Source organism: Macrobrachium rosenbergii, chromosome 22 (genome assembly GCF_040412425.1).
Source record: "Macrobrachium rosenbergii isolate ZJJX-2024 chromosome 22, ASM4041242v1, whole genome shotgun sequence".
NCBI lineage: Eukaryota > Metazoa > Arthropoda > Malacostraca > Decapoda > Palaemonidae > Macrobrachium > Macrobrachium rosenbergii.
The window spans coordinates 8,043,765-8,061,264 of record NC_089762.1 but is presented as its reverse complement, the minus strand read 5'-3'; positions in this window follow the sequence as shown (position 1 = coordinate 8,061,264).

The following is a 17,500-nucleotide window of genomic DNA, read 5'->3' as shown; positions in this document are numbered from 1 at the left end:
TCACGAAGTTGTCATATTAGTTATAAATAATTAAAACTTTTACACAGCTGAGACTTTGACCTTTAGAATCCGTCGGCGCATTTGGTATGAAAGACTGGATCCACTGCAGATATTTATAGGATTATTTTAGATGCTACTTAGGGTACTCTTTCTTTGAGAAAAATGCTGTTTATCTCCTCTTTCTCGTCTCTGATGATTTGTAGGTTGACTTTGACTGAAATAGAAGCGAACCAGTTGCCGAGGTAACTAAGGGTTTTGCAGTTTCCCATTCCTAACTGGGGGAAAATAGAAAGTGAAATTCTTCAGGTGAACGATATAAGGAGAGCAAACCCACCGGTTATATTTGTGGATCTGTAAGGGGTGTTTGTTTATCTGAATTTATCATGTATAAGTATTTATTGCATTCTATATTTTGCAGTACGCAAAATGTGGAATAGTAGTACTAGCCACTCTAAGGATCTTCACTGTAGGTTTTGCGCTGTGAACAGCATGTAAAGTAAGTCAGCGTTATGCTCGACAAAGGTGCACTCCAGTTGAATCTGCAGAAGGTAAACATTAATTTTGTCTGAAGAGAGAAACGGACCTCCTGATATACAGTCGTGGACTCTGCCATTCAGAAATTTTAATCACCCATTTACGGCTTGTGACCTGTACGTCAAAATATGCTTAATTACTATTTAAAAAGCCTGGTGCAATTCTTCCAGTTATCGACATTATTGAGTTTTCTTTGTTGCTAAAATAGTTGTTACGTTAATTGATAAAAGGCTTAGAAGTTGCATTAATAAACATGAATTAAATAGCGCAGCAGAATATGTGAAACGGCTCAATAAAAGAGATAGCGGCGCAGAGCGATATTTCAAGTGGTGCAATGAACTTGAAACCATTACGATACCCTCTCATCTGTCATGTTTGACTCGCGCTCGTATTGGGAATTACTACATATTAACCGTAATGAATGCGCACGAGCGTGGATAAATAATTCTTGTTCGATATCCGCGAATGTATTGAGGCCTTTGCATTGATCGATATTTTCAGCCAAAGATGTAGAATATATATATATATATATATATATATCTATATATATATATATAATATATATATTGAATATATATATATGTATATATAGCTTTTATCACATCAGTCCCCTAAGATTATACAATCAGTAAGCTGCAAAGGTTATTAATATCCAATTCACTCTGTCAACTTGCTGAAATAAATATTTTATATATTTTTGGAAGGGAAATATTTTGTTGATAATAAGTTCGTCATCTCGTGGGCCTTAACCAGCGAAGGACAAGAACTCATGATCTATCCAGTGGATTTAATATAACCCACGCAGCTTTGACTGTGAGGTATAAGTGGATATCATCTCCATATACAAATTGTAAATGGATGTGCATTAGAGAAGTATGTTTGAAGGCTGTAAGTTTTGCAAACATCGGTATCTAATTCTGAGTCAGATAGGAATATTCAGATTAGCATTATTAATTCATACTTTGACTAATGAAGGAGAGAGAGAGAGAAGAGAGAGAGTTTATAGAGAGAGAGAGAGAGAGAGAGAGAATGAGAGAGAGAGAGCAATCACTTCTAGAGGTGTTAACTTAGAGAAATGATCAATTGAATTTTGCCATTAATGGTGTTCATTTTCCAGTATCAAAGTTGTTTCTTCCTTTATAATTGATAGCTTGATGCAAACCTTCCTAATAAGTGATTCTTCTGTCTTGTAAACAAGGTATCAGGATGATGTTCCTTATCAAATAGCATTTCAAAATTTTAAACAAGCAAAAATCACTGAGTTGTAATCTGTTGAACTAGATCAGTGAAGAAAGCTAAATATCAAAGGGAATTTATTGTTTAAAAACACACACAGCCATGAATATTATTTTAATTACACAAACACACACACCACACGAACCCAAATATTTAGCTACACACACACACATATTTATATACATGATATAATATATATATATATATATATTTATTACATCTTAAACTTGTGTGTAGGTGACATCTTGATAGGGTTATTTATTATATATATGCAATATATATATATATATATATATATATATATATATATATATATATTATATATCATATTTATATATTTGCCCATATATATGAACAATATATATATATATATATATATATATATAATGATAATATTATTTATATATATATATATATATATAAATATATATATGCAAATATTATGTGTGTTTGTGTGTGTGTGTATTTTCCATCAGTTCAGATTTTGTACACACACACATATATTTATTTTGTGCTATTTATGAAAATCTGCAGTATAAGCCAGCAGATGTTAATTAATATCTAAGAGAAGGCTCTTATTTCGATGAAGGTGTCATTTACAGAGAAATCGCTAACTAATTAGTCATCGAATGGAAAAGGGATATTTATTTCATAAAATTTCAATGAAGCTTTACACTGAGTTATAGCCATTTCCATTATTAAAATCAATTTCTTGGTAATCAGTTAGTAATCTTTTACATCTGCCCTCACTTGTTTACATGGCAGATGTTCTGGAATTTGATTATTTATTTTCTTTTGTTGCACCGCCGTCTTTTTTTTCTCTTGTTCCTAAAAGGGAAATTGAGAAAAAAAGGTCTGAAAGGTGTCGGGAGGAAAACCTCTCACTTGCACTATAAAGTAACTGTTAGGAGAGGGGGTAAAGTAAGATGGAAGAAAGAGAATTTTAAACGGAGGTAAAGAATGAAACAGGTTTTGCAGCTAGGGGCCGAAAGGACATTGCACAGAACCTGAGTAAAGTCTACTTTTGACTGGTCTTGGTTAGAAACTTTTTTGGTTCTGGCTTGTGCTTTAAAGCATTTCATTTTAAACGCTACTCAGGTTTCTGACTATTGTTACCACTTGGCCTGAAAGGCGTGTGAATCATGATCTTCACCAGCCATAAAGGCAATTTCGAGGATGTTAAATCAAAGCCTCCACGTTGAGATGATTTTCATTTGGCCAACTCTGGTAACCTTTGCGTTATGCACTGTATCCACCTTGTCTCTTACCGGTTCTTTTATATTTCCATCCATTTATTTATAATATATCAAAATATCTTGTTTTTCTTTGCTAATATCGGATCTCTTCTTTCTGTATATCCTGTTACCTTCTGTAACTTCTTTCAAAAGAACACCATATTCTTTGAAGCATCAATTTCAAGTCAATGGCCCCTAAGGGTTTGTTCCATATGAATAAGGGTTTATCTTCCATTCATTAGTAATAATAATAATAATAATAATAATAATAATAATAATAATAATAATAATAATAATAATAATATTACTATTATTATTATTATTATTATTATTATTATCATTATTATTATTATCTTTCCCTTCATTACATTCCCTGATTCCTTTGCTCTTGCGTTTGATAATAATTATGTTTCTATATCTGTGAAGTCTATATCTCACATTAGAACCACAACGGCCACATATTGCAATGTACAGTTATCTCCCCGATTTTTCAATATTTTTGGAAACCATAAAAATAGAATACCGAAGGTTTGTCTTCATTTAGTTCTAGATAAATGAACAGAATACACAATTTAGGCAGAAGGCCAAGCGCTGGGACGTATGAGGTCATTCAGCACTGAGAGAAAAATTGAGAATAGGAGGTTTGAAAGGTGTAACAAGAGGAAAACCTTGTGCAGTTGCACCATGAAACGAACCGATAGGAGAGGGTTAAAGAAAGTAAGATGAGGGAGAGAGAATATGAATGGAGGTACAGTAATAAGAATCAAAGGGGTTGCAGGTAGGTATCGAAGGGACGATGCAGAGAAAGTAATACCTACATTGCACCGCGTGAGGTGCACTGACGGCAAGATCCCCCTACTGAGTCATCTAGTTCTATTTCAAATCTAGGTCCTTGCTGAGAGGAATCTCCAGTTCGTCTTTCGCAAACCCTCGAGGTGAATTCACCTTCAATTGTGGTTGAAGAATATTATTTATGATATTAGTTCATGACGTCTCATCAGAGAGACCAAGAAGCAATAAATTATACAAAGATGCTAAGAATTTTGCTTTTTGATTATCTGACATCATTTCTAGGCCAAGTACAGCATCCATATTTGCTGGAGTTATTTGTAACAGAGATGTTAATACAGAAATGTATCGGTGTAATTATGAATACCACCTTTGTTTTCCCGCCTGAAATGCAATTATTTTGCTTTTAGTTTTCTGTCCGCACTTTTTCGGTCCGCCCTCATATATCAAAACTAATAAGGATAGAGGGCTGCAAATTGGTATGTGGATCACCCACCCTCCAATCATCAATCATACCAAATAGCAGCCGTATAGCCTCAGTAGTTTTAATTTTATTTAAGGTTCGACATCATCGTGCGTCTGGCAACGATATAGGACAGGCCACCACCGGGCCCTGGTTAAAGTTCCATGGGCCGCGGGTTATACAGCATTATACCGATAAAATATATAAGTGCAATTATGAATGCAATTTTAGTTTTCGCTTCTGAAATGGAATGATTTTTCATTTGTCCCAAGTGGCGGCTGTCTCTCAGACCCTGGGTGCAATATCCTGCTTCAGAAACACGTGAGAGAGAGTCTAGTCAGGCCAGCAGCGGAAATTATGCTCCATTTTGGCTGTTGCTTGTCGGATAGTTGAGTGCATTAATGAACTGGCATATTCTCGAAAATGACTTGGAGGCATTACAAGACGTACAGGTTTTAAAACTAAGAATAGTACAGAATATAGGATTTAGACCAAAGGCCAAGCGCTGGGATCTATGAGGTCATTCAGCGCTGAAATGGAAATTGACAGTGAAGAGGAGGTTAAAACTTATAGGAAGAAGTGCTGACTAACTGTTCATCTATTATGCTTTACTCTTCTTCAGAGTCTCTGCCTCATTTTGTTTGTTTAAGTCTCTTACTTCTCTTTCTCTGATCATCGGGTTTGATTCTCAACTGCTCATGCAAAGCAGCCATAAAGACATAAAGATGCTTTCATATAATAATACTCATTCTTTTTATTTTTTGGCCATTGTGGAAAAATAACTATTAGTGAAAAATGCATAACATTTTTAGGGCTTCGAATGAACGGTATTTGAGGAGTCGCACAAATATTTTATTTTATCCGCACATATTCAGAATCTCCTGGTCACTTTTAACAACCACATATATGTGTCATTTCAATAAACACAACGCCTCTCAACACCTCGATTTCTCGGCACTTTGGAACCGCTTGTCACTACTAAGCCTAACTCCAAATCAAGAGGAAATGAAGATATTATGATCCCGGAGAGAGAGAGAGAGAGAGAGAGAGAGAGAGAGAGAGAGAGAGAGAGAGAGAGAGCGAGTATTTCTTAGTGACCAGATCACCATATATCGTTAACGTAGAGAGAGAGAGAGAGAGAGACAGAGAGTCTGTCTTAGTGAGCAATTCACCTTATAAGCATTAACTTCAACACCCTATGAAATTGCCTTAGAAGAGAACTAGTTTCTGATCTGCACGAAGGGAAGTCCTCTTCTTGCAGTCTACTAATGAAACTGGGAACTAAGTGCCAAAGGGCCTACGGAATCTGAAATGAAGCTTCCTTTCACTGTCGGTCCCTTAGAGGCACGAGGACGGGCGATTACGAGGCCTTTGACGTTGCCGAACCAGATAACTGCCACAGTGGCCTATTTCTGAACAGCAAAAGCACCATTATGCAGTCAATGTGCCGCGGTGTCGAACTTCTCCGAAGTTCCGAGGACCTTTATTCCTCACAGCGTTGGACTGTGGAACAGCCTCCCTACTGAGGATGTCGTGCAATTGGAACTCCAGAAGTTCAAGCGAAGATGAAATGCATCACTACCCAAATACAATTCTCTTTGTATTTCAGTAATTTACTTAAATTTTCTATTCATTTATTATGCTAATTTATTTTTCCTTTTTCCATTTTCTTCTGTTACTTCTTTCGAATGAACACCATTTTCTTTGGAAGCTTGAACTCCAAGTCAATGGCCTCTGTGGGCTTGTTCCATATGAACAGGCTTCATCTTCTGAATAAATAATAATAATAATAATAATAATAATAATAATAATAATAATAATAATACTGACGAACCCGTCAATCAGTCGGGTGTTTTAGACATCCCCGAGTGATACCAGTGTTTTGATGTGTTGTTTACTGTTACTGGGACTAGATCTAGATAAGTGTGTCACAATGACGGCTTCTGCTGTCTTTGCCACAAATTGGAAATCTAAATGATAAAATAATTGGAGTTGTACAACAGAAATCGATCTTTTTTTTAAGTTTAGCGATAGTGATTTCATGAGATTCCAGATCAAAAGGAAAATAAACAGAAAATAAATTGTTCACTCAATTAGAACTTTTTCGACATATGGCTGGTTAGCTCTGGAAGTTTTCAACTGCATTCAGATACATCCGAATTTTCAAGATATTTACTTTTTCTTCTTTGTACATGAACTTCACATACACAGGGGTGCACATCTTAACATTATATATATATATATATATATATATATATATATATATATATATATATATATATATATATATATATATATATATATATATATATATATATATATATATATATATATATATATATATATATATATATATATATATATATATATACACAGTATATATGTATGAATGTATGTATGTATGTACGTATGTATGTATAGAGAGAGAGAACATAGAACACTATAGTATAAATAAATACACCATGTTAACCTTACGTGTAGTTAAGCATTTTGTTGGCACGAAGATATACTTGGCGAGTGAAAGCGCGCGTCAGTGCTTACGAAGCTTTGGTGCCCGTGGAGACAGGGGACATTCTTCCTCGAGGGGTCCCGCTGATGCATGACTCATAGGAACGACGACCCCCCCGCACCCGCTCCCCCTCTAACCACGTCATAGAACTTCCCGGCAACGGAAGTCGTTGGCGGACACGTTCCAGGCGAAAGTTCGTTCATGAGTTCGCTCCGATGGGCGGAACAAGGGGAAGTGTGGGTTTTACATTTTAAGTACAAGTTGATTATCCGGGCGCTAATTGTTCCTTGTGAAAGACCTATTTTTGTTTGGGGCGCTGTCGAGCTCGATTTTCAAAGACCGAACCGACTTTATCATTTTTCTTATGTTTAACCTGTAGTGTTCCTTTTACACATGGCTTATGCTTTGGATATTTCTTTTTATTTCCATTTTTTATTTTTATGCCACTTTTTATTTCCATTTTTTTAAATTTTTATACTTGTGTTTTTTTAATGTTTCGGTTTTGATTTCTAAATGCCATTTTATATCTTGCATTGATCCGATGTGTTTTTTTGTTTTTTGAATCAGCAACATGGGAGAAATCCCACAACTATTTTCTTTCCCGTGCCTGTTTTAGAAGTTCCTTCTTTTGATTCCTCAGATGTATTACTACAGGTTACAAATTAAAGGGAACTTTGGAAATAAAAATGACTTCGGTCATGTTAGACGTATCTGACTTATATGTTTTGGAGACTTACTTAGTCAATATTGAAAACACTGTGTTGTGCACGGGTTGGTCTTGCTTTCATCTTGCTAATTTCAAGGTTGAGGCTCGTCCTCACCCATTACACCATTTTATTTCGGTCCAGTTCAGGTAGATAAAAACTCTATTTTCATATACATGAATTTGCTATGATTCCTAGGTTAGTTACTAGCTTGTTAGTAGAGAGAGAGAGAGAGAGGAATAATGCTCCGCTCGGCTTGAAGCTGACCAACGCGTACCTCTTCGAGCTAAGTTGAAATATCATACGCCCTCTTGCGGGGTGTAATATATATATATATATATATATATATATATATATATATATATATATATATATATACATATACGTACACAAATATTAAGCTACAAATGTCGTTTAAGATCATATTTGTTCTACATCAGAAATAATATATATATATGTATATATATATATATATATATATATATATATATATATATATATATATATATATATATATATTTATATTTATATTATATTATATATATACTCACCCACACACAATGGAGACTTGGAGGAATTTATTTCTGGTGATAGAAATTCATTTCTCGGTAAAATGTGGTTCGGATTCCACAATAAACTGTAGGTCCCGTTGATAAGTAACCAATTGGTTCTTAGCCACGTAAAATAAGTCTAATCCTTCGGGCCAGCTCTAGGAGAGCTGTTAATCAGCTCAGTGGTCTGGTTTAGACTAAGGTATACTTAATTTAACTTACATACACACACACACGCAGCGCGCAATGGGAATTATAATTGATAAGTGGTTCGTCATCTCACGGGCTCGAGCAGCCGAACACGAGAACCACTTATGAATTATAATTCCCCTTCGGTATATATATATATATATATATATATATATATATATATATATATATATATATATATATATATATATATATATATATATATATATATATATATATATATATATATATATATATATATATATATATATATATATATATATATATATATATATATATATATATATATATATATATATATATATATATAGCAGCTTCGGACTTCGTAGAGGTCTGTGGCACGGGTTCAATCCCGCAAGCCGGCTGATCAGAGAGGCAGACACTTTGCTATCCGTGTAGACATCCCGGGATTATATATGTAATCAACGGATAGGTTTGCTTAAAAAGCAAATGGATGTTACAGACTAAATACACACACAAAACAAAGCCACTACAACACCTTCTAAAAACATAACAAACATCTCACACGTCTCAAACTCTCGCCATACCCGCGCAATAACTTCTCGCTGCTGGGAAGAAAAGGCGTTGGGTCTGGTATGATACATGAAACATACTTACCGGGTCTAAGCGATGTCAGGCAGGGCAGCCGATCGAGACCACAGGTCTACCCCAAAGCCAAATCAAAAAGTCCTTAAAAAAGAAGGCACCGTGCTTACCCCATACAAAAATGGGAATAAAAACACGTTAAAAGAAAAAGAAGATATATATATATATATATATATATATATATATATATATATATATATATATATATATATATATATATATATATATATATATATATATATATATATATAATATAACACACACACACACACAGATTTATATATATATATATATATATATATATATATATATATATATATATATATATATATATATATATATATATATATATGTATATATGTATATGTATATATATATATATATATATATATATATATATATATATATATATATATATATATATATATATATGTATATATGTATATATGTATATATGTATATATGTATATATATATATATATATATATATATATATATATATATATATATATATATATATATATATATATATATATATATATATATATATATATATATATATATATATATATATATATATATATATATATATATATATTTATGTATATATTGTTTAGGTAGAGTGAAATGGATATTAAACGACATTTGTAGTTTAACGTTTGTGTATATATAATAACAGTGTGATAAAATTCATTCATACACCTCACACACACTGGTGACTTTTACCAGATACGTATGTGATCGTAATGACCAGAGTGACTATCACCTTTTCGGCTTATTTACACTTTTTGGAATCGTTTATCATCACAAGGCCTTGAACCGAAATGAATATGGAATAACGAAACATTAGTAAAACTCCTCTGTCACGAGATAGAAATTTGTGCCCCTCATAAATCAGATTTTCTTATTAACCTTTTCTAAATAATGTACAACCAAAGAGATTAAAATCCCGTTGTGCCTTGAAAATGTATTAAAAATGTTAACATTTACTACAGTCGCGAGAGTAATTAATTCCTCTGCAGGTGATTTCAGCATAATGAACACAAAAGGAGGAAAGTTACGTCTGTTAGAAGAAGATATCTTAAAAGGAAGAGAGTGACATCTCCGGTCATTACCAAACTGTGATTTAAAGGCCAAAGCTGCAAAAGATGATCAGGTCGTTGAATGATCAACAATTTTGTTTTGGAATGGCAGTTTAGTAATGATCGAATACAACACAGAATTGAGGTCAAAGGCCATGTCCTGGGACCTACGAGGTCATTCATTGGTGAAACGGAATTAAGAGTGAAAGGGTTGAAAGGTGTAACAGGAGAAAAACCTTTTGCAGTTGCACCATGAAACAACTGTTAGGAGAGGGTCAAGGAAAGTCAGATGGATGAAAGAGAATAAGAATGGAGGTACAGTAAAAGGAATGAGAGAGGTTGCAGCTAGGGACCGAAGGGACGCTGCAAAGAACCTTAGGCAATGCCTACAGTGCACAGCATGATGTGCACTGACGGCACTACTCACTACGGGGAAGATTCTGCTTGAAGCAAATGTAACTTTCCTTCTTTCATTGGATTATTACTGTAATCACCTGAAGAGTAGACCAGTTGGTCTTGCAGCTGTATCGAATGTCAACATTTTCAATATCTTTCGCAAAACACAACGGGATTTTAATCTGTTCTTGTTGCATGTCGGTGTGCGCATTATATTTACAATGTACAACCGGTCACATAGGCGAACGTTAAACGGGGATCTCATTTTCGTTTCCACCTAAACATCGGCAAAATTATTTGATAAAGCCTGTCCAGTTTTATACATTTAAAAATTTACTAGAAGTCTCATTGCTATGTACCAACCTAATATATGATCAAAATTGGTTCATAAAAGTTATCAAATTTCACATATCTCAAGTCTCAAATTAGCCCTAAAATGCCAAATATAAAATGATCCATGTTGATGGGTTTGAATTTTAACTTTTTTAGAGGAAAGTTAGAATGAAAGGTTAAAATTGCTTCAATATGAAGTGCTCATTAGAAAGCAGTAAGAAGAGGTACAGGGAAATACAAAAAGATGAGATCTCACTTATCAATAATGAAAACAAATAAATTAACAATTAATAAATAGATAAAAATGTAAGTAAATTATTAAAATGCAAGGAGAGTAGTATTAGGGTAGTAATGAATTGCATCTTCACTTGAACTTTTGAAGTTCCAATTGCACGACATACTCAGGGAGAATGTTCCATAGTTCTTAGAAAGAAAAATTCTTTTAGTTCCTGCTGCTCAAAATTCAATTCTTCATTTTTCGTATTTTATTTTTATGAAACTGTGCTCTCGGGCTCGTACTTCAGGGAGATAATCTCTTCCATTCTCTTCAGCGGTCTTATTATACCTATAAATCTCTCATGTAAATACCAGGATTCTCGGTCACGTGATAATGAACGTCTGCTTTAAAAGCCTCAAAATCTAGGATTTATACTGAAAGAGAAGCCGCTTCTTAGAAAGGTACCAAAAACATACGAAGAAATAGTGATGATAATATTGGTTTTCCTGTGTATTAGCACTTCATTTATACCTATTATTTAAAAAAATGAGTGATACAATTAATGATGATTATCAGAGTGAGTTATATTTTCACAAATTGTATGATTTTTTGCCTTGATATTTAAAAAGAAGGAAGGAAAGCAGAGATAACGCGTACAGAAATATCTGTGCTGTTTTCCTTGAAACGGACGGAAATAATTCTCTCTTTTTTTAAATCCTCTCCTGTCTGAAAGGAAGAAGATTGAGGCTCTTTGAAATCCTCTGAGGGTATCGTTGTCTTTTATTTCTTCAATCCTTTACTGAGAGAACAAAAGGTTCCTGAGAAAATCGAATAACAATCTTGATGAGACTTTACTATCTCGACGCAATTCTGAGGCAGCAAATGAATCTTTTCGTTTTGTTTGTGGCCACAGAGAAACCAATTTACTGCCTCTTGACTGGTGTGAAATGTTACTCATTTGTTATGGTTTTGGCTAATACGTGTACAACACATATGAAACCACATGTTATCCAGTGGTCTTAAATACACACACAGCATATGTATATGTATGTATGTATATATATATATATATATATATATATATATATATATATATATATATATATATATATATATATATATATATATATATATATATATATTTATTTATTCATAAATATTACTGCTGTTCGCCCTCATAACTTTGATTGCAAATAATATCAACCTGACTGAGACCGGGAAAAGATGTTGTCTATATAGGAGCGTCTTCCGTTCAAACTTTAACGTCCGTTGAGAACAGGATAGGTAACATTTAGGCCATTTTTCCCCTATAGGAAATTCCCATATCAGCCTTAAAAATAGGTGGTCCTAAGGTCCTTTTTTCCTTCCTACCTGTCTCTCTTGGCGAATGTTTTTAACAGAACGTAGACGCCTAGGGCATGGCTGTAGGCCTGTTTTTGACCTAGGCCGGTCAGGGAACTTCAGAGAGACTGGATCTTTCGAAGAGACCACACGTCCGACGGGGCCTCTTCTCCCTTTCTTTGTCTATTATTCTATTAGTGAAGTGAAGAAGCAATTGCGAAGACTCCTCTCGGCGGTGGTTGGTGCGCACAACGTTCGTCCTAAGGTAAAGCCGCTTTTTGTTTAAAACTTCGCCCATTCTTTTATCTTTTTTCTGTATTTCGCATTTCTTTTGTTTCCTCCTTCATCCCCACTTAGGTATATGTGTTTACGAAGTCTAGATTAAGCCAAATTATTATATTGTTAGCTTCAACCCCGTTATTCCAGTAAAATACCTAAGTTAGGTAAGCAACACAGTTTTAAGTCTCGATGCTTTTGTATGCCTCGCGTTCGATGTTGGGAAGAACCGTTGCGTTTGAAATCTAAAATTCATCTCAAATATTCTTGTTAAGGTTAATTACCCTTAACTGGCGACCTTTGGCTAATTAACGACTGTCTTTGAGGTTAACTTTTGGCTTCAAGTGGCAGATTACGTGTATTCTTGGTCTGCAGGGCCGTAAAAATTACGTAAATTGGATAATACATGATCAGCCAAGACACACGTAACAGTGGCGACCTTGCGTAGAATCTAAAGTAAATTTTAGAGAAAGAATCTGGAGAAAAGGAAATTAAATTACATTAATTCCAAAAGATAAATGTCAGATATTGAATTCCATTTCACTCTTCCAAACAAAGAACCAGGCATAATAATAAGCAGTAAAGAGAATAGTTATAATAACAGGTAGTGAGAATTAGCCGTGAGGTAGGAAGGGTCGACTAGAGAGCAGAGCATTTTAATCACAATTTGTGTCGTTACTAAGGCCGAAAAGCGGAGCCCATTTCATATACACAAAGTAATGTAGTAATCCGATCGTTATTGGCAATTTTACCGTGTCAGTAAAATAGCAAACGAACGGAAATAGTAATTTTACAATAAAATGTACCGTGCAGCAACGTAAATTCACGCTGGTAGGCCAGCAGTTTTTTCATTCTTTTGTTTAATGTCCGGGTGAGAAGAACGATAACAAAAGACACAAAGTTGTTTGGTAATTTAGTTTTCCATCCGTAACGAAACGCTATGCATGATTGGTATATTTAAAGTAAAATCTGGATACCTGCATTTGTTTCGTTCGTTGTTTGAATTTGTGCTAAAAAGAAAATACCATCTTGATTCCTCAGTTGTTTTTGAAATTGTTTAAACTAGAGTAACCGCCATTTTCATGTCTTCGCACGCCCAAGGTTTTTTGAAATTTAGGCCTAACGGGACCTGGCCACCATTTGAAGACCCGTGTTATTGTCATCCGCTGTTGTGACCAGACTCTGCTCCCAGCCACTCTTGGGTCATTTTTTTTCTTTTCGTAGTAGACCCACCACACAATATCTTAGCTAGACAGACTTGATAGACAAAACCAAAAGATAATTTAGGCAGGGAAAGATAGGCCTTAGTTAGGATTAATACAATAACAAGTTCTATACAAATACATGCTGTAAAAATCATATAAAAAGAATTTAAAATTGTACGCTCAAAGTCTTGTGACGTCGCATCGGCTCCCAGGAAAATTACGATAATAAAGCAAAATCCCTAAGGAAGCAAAGACGACATATATCTATCTGATTTTATTAAGATCCATGCCATTGTGCATTTATAAGATCTTTGCTTTACATGTTCTCAAGCAGCGAGAAATTAGCTGATTGAAGATCTCTCTCTCTCTCTCTCTCTCTCTCTCTCTCTCTCTCTCTCTCTCTCTCTCTCGTCATTCAAGTAATCATTCCTAACCTAAGTGTACGTGACCCTCTTCAAAGAAAGAACGGCCGACACTAGGCTAATTAATTCGAATACAGTAAACCAAATAAAAGAAACACCTCTGTCCCACAATAGATGAGGACAAGTTAAGAGTAATTACAATACAGTGATAAACTGTCGGCACGAGTGAGGCCTGCTATCCAGACCGAAGCAAACAGTAGTTTTTCACCCTCTGAAAGAAGAAGGAGTTAGCACTGGGTACTGGGACCAGCCACTCACGATGATCTTTAAAAAAAAAAAAAACCCAAATTCACTTTATTCCACAGTGCCAATAATTTGCTGCACTGTCATCACTTGAATAGCTTACTTCTCTCTCTCTCTCTCTCTCTCTCTCTCTCTCTCTCTTTTACCTTCCCTTTCTCTCTCATTCGATTGTCACACTCTGCAAGGTGTAGAGTGCCCTTCCTCCCATATAGCCTAGTTGACTCCAGTAGAGGGTCCCTAGGAACACATTGGCACCATAAGTGCCACTAACCAAGCATATAGGAATTAATTAAAAAAAAAACAAAGGGAACACAGAAGAGAAAGTTCTTCTGGAACCTAACCTGCACCAGTGCCTAGGGATACTGAGTGCCACCAGTGTGACCTGTACACGGCACACCCAAACTACAGTGCCACCTTTTGAAAGGGTGCCGCATCATTGAAGAGACACTTCCTCGCTGCCCAAGTACGCCCAGTCGACCCGGTTAGACGCCCTTCCCCATCAGAACCATGGCAGCAGAGCATTATAAAACCTTCCTGGGGCTGGGGACGGCGGCAGGTCTCACCAGCTCGGAACTTACCACCTGGGTTAAGGAGCAAGTGGGCGACTTGGCCAAGCGGGGAGAAGAAAGGAAGAAAGACTCGAGCAGAGGATGATGAAGAAGCCGAGCAAAGGCAATTAGAAGAGGAAAGAGAAGAAAGAAGAAGACGGCATGAGTTAGCCTGCAAGGAAAGTGAGCTAGCCTGCAAGGAGAAAGAGCTCAAGCTGGAAAGAGCGAAAATGGAGAATGCCGAAGCTATGGCTCGACAGCAAGCCTCCAGTCCTACACCTGCTGCATCAAACGCTCCAATTTCGAGCATCAATTCCCTAGTCGCCAAGTGGACTGAGGACGAGCCAGAATCATGGCTGGAGGAGATCGAGGCTCTTTTCGATAACTACAGCACCACGGAGATGGAGAGAGCCTTAATACTAGCCAAGCATATGGAGGAAAAGCCAAGGCAGCGCTTCGCTCACTGGAGAAGAGCCAGAGAGGTAACATGGCGGAAGTCCGTAGAGTCATTACAAAAAGGCCTACGAGATAACCCTGAAAAATGGAGACAACGGTTCCGAGGTCCTGACAAGGAAGTCGGCTGGTCTTGGACGGAATGGGCATGTCACAAAACCCAGTCCGCACGCGCTGGTTCGACTCCTTGGCCTGCACGACGTTTGAGGATCTTTTCAATCGACCATGCTAGAAGACCTTTTCCAATGTGTGCCAGGGCCCCTTGCTGTATATCTTAACGATAAATAGCCCTCCACACTTATGGAAGCTTGTCGCATGGCTGATTCGTGGGAAACCTTCAATCAGTCGCATAGCACCTCGCAGAAGCGAATCGTTCTCCACGCCTACCTCTCAAACTCCACTCACCCAAAGAATGGACTGCCTAGCAAGACCCTGTGCAACTATTGCAAGAAGGGGGGCCACGCTGAAGCTGAGTGCCGATACAAACTCGGCACTAATAAACAGCCTAACCCTACCAGCCAGAACTCCGCTCCCGATTCATCCGCTCAGCCCTCTCCTCCAACAGTTACTGCAGGCCACCGAGCCCATCCAAAAGGTCCGTGCAAATCATGTGGGGCTGCTAACCACTACAATGCTGGATCTCCAGCCTGTCCACATCATGTCCCCACCACCAAATTTGTCAACCTAATCAGCACTTCATTTTCTGCTGCTGGTCCGCCTGGATCCTTTACCCCGAGAGACTGGGAACCCAGTTCATCTCGGTGCCCCTCTTCAGAGCACTAGCCAGCCAGTGACCCTTCCGGTCACTGTAGACACTGGGCGGCAGACATTAGCCTGATCACTAGGGCCCAAGTGCCAGCCGGTGCCATGGTTGTCGAAGAAACCCGGTGGGAAATGAAGTGGATAGAGGGCCACACCATTACCGTTCCTACTGTCCAACTCCAGGTTATGACACCTTGGGTACGATGCCCCACCGCCTCGGGGTGGTAGGTGGAATTCGGCCCGAGTGGCTTTCTTGTTGGGTCAGGGATCTTCTCTGCGGAAGCCCGTTACCAACGCCACTCCGCAGCCACGTTACCTCCTCCACGGAGGCCCCATCTAACACTCTCAATAATGACAAACCTCCACCTTCCGCCCACCAAAGTGGTCCGCGGAAGGGGCACAACCCAAACTATTTCAGGCCTAGCCTCTCCAATTGCGAAGGGCTGGCCCACCAAGAGGTCCTCCCCCTCTGCGAAAGAGAGATTCAGGAGGAGCAGTACCGCTGCAGGATGCGCAAGCGGGCAGACCACTCCACACATTGGGAGGGCTGCCCAAACAAGCAACACCCAGCGGACGCCCCGAACAAAACTCACCGAGAGGCTACGATCTCCGCTGGGGCAGGAATCTCTGCCGCAGCCAAACACAAGTCGTCCGGCGAGGTATTGCACCTCGGACCCTCGTCAGGCATGCCTGACCCTCAACTGCTGCCAGTGCCACTTGCGAGCACTGAGCAGTGCCAGACTCCGTCCGTCCCGGACATTGAGCTACCAATGGAAAAGGCCCTATGCCGGGTCTAAATCATGAGGCGAATCCTCCTCCGGGAGATTTAGGATTCCCCATGCAGTTGATCATCGCGACTGGAGAGCCTCCAGCACCCGAAACTTCTTTGCAAATTTGACTCCAGGGGATGAACCCTGGAGGATCGAAATGGTACCCCTTCCTTGGAAGACCAGGAACTGGCATCCTCGGACCCAGAAGTCGAGATCGCTCGCTCCGGTTGTCGCAGCAGCCGGAGTAGGAGCCCTCCTGCAGCTTTTGAAGTTGCCCTGACTTCGCGCCCGCTAGCCCTTCTGGCCTGTCCCCGGAGTCGGTGCCTCATCACCTCCTAGACCTGCTACTGATAGGACTTGGAGGAAACCGAAGAAGAAGAAGAAGGCGCAGAAGAGAGCCCAGTAGTTGCCGAGCTATAAGCTCATCCTGGCACTAGCGCCCTCTCGGCACAGTGCCCTAACATCTAAGAGTGATCCTGGCCCCTTTCCCAGAGGAGGTAGCCAGTGTGATCTCTTCCCTTTATTGTACATAGCCGTAAGCACCTTCTAGTACTATTAGACTTAGGTAAAGTAGTGATTATAGCTTGTATCCTATCTAGGGTTAGGTATTTCTGT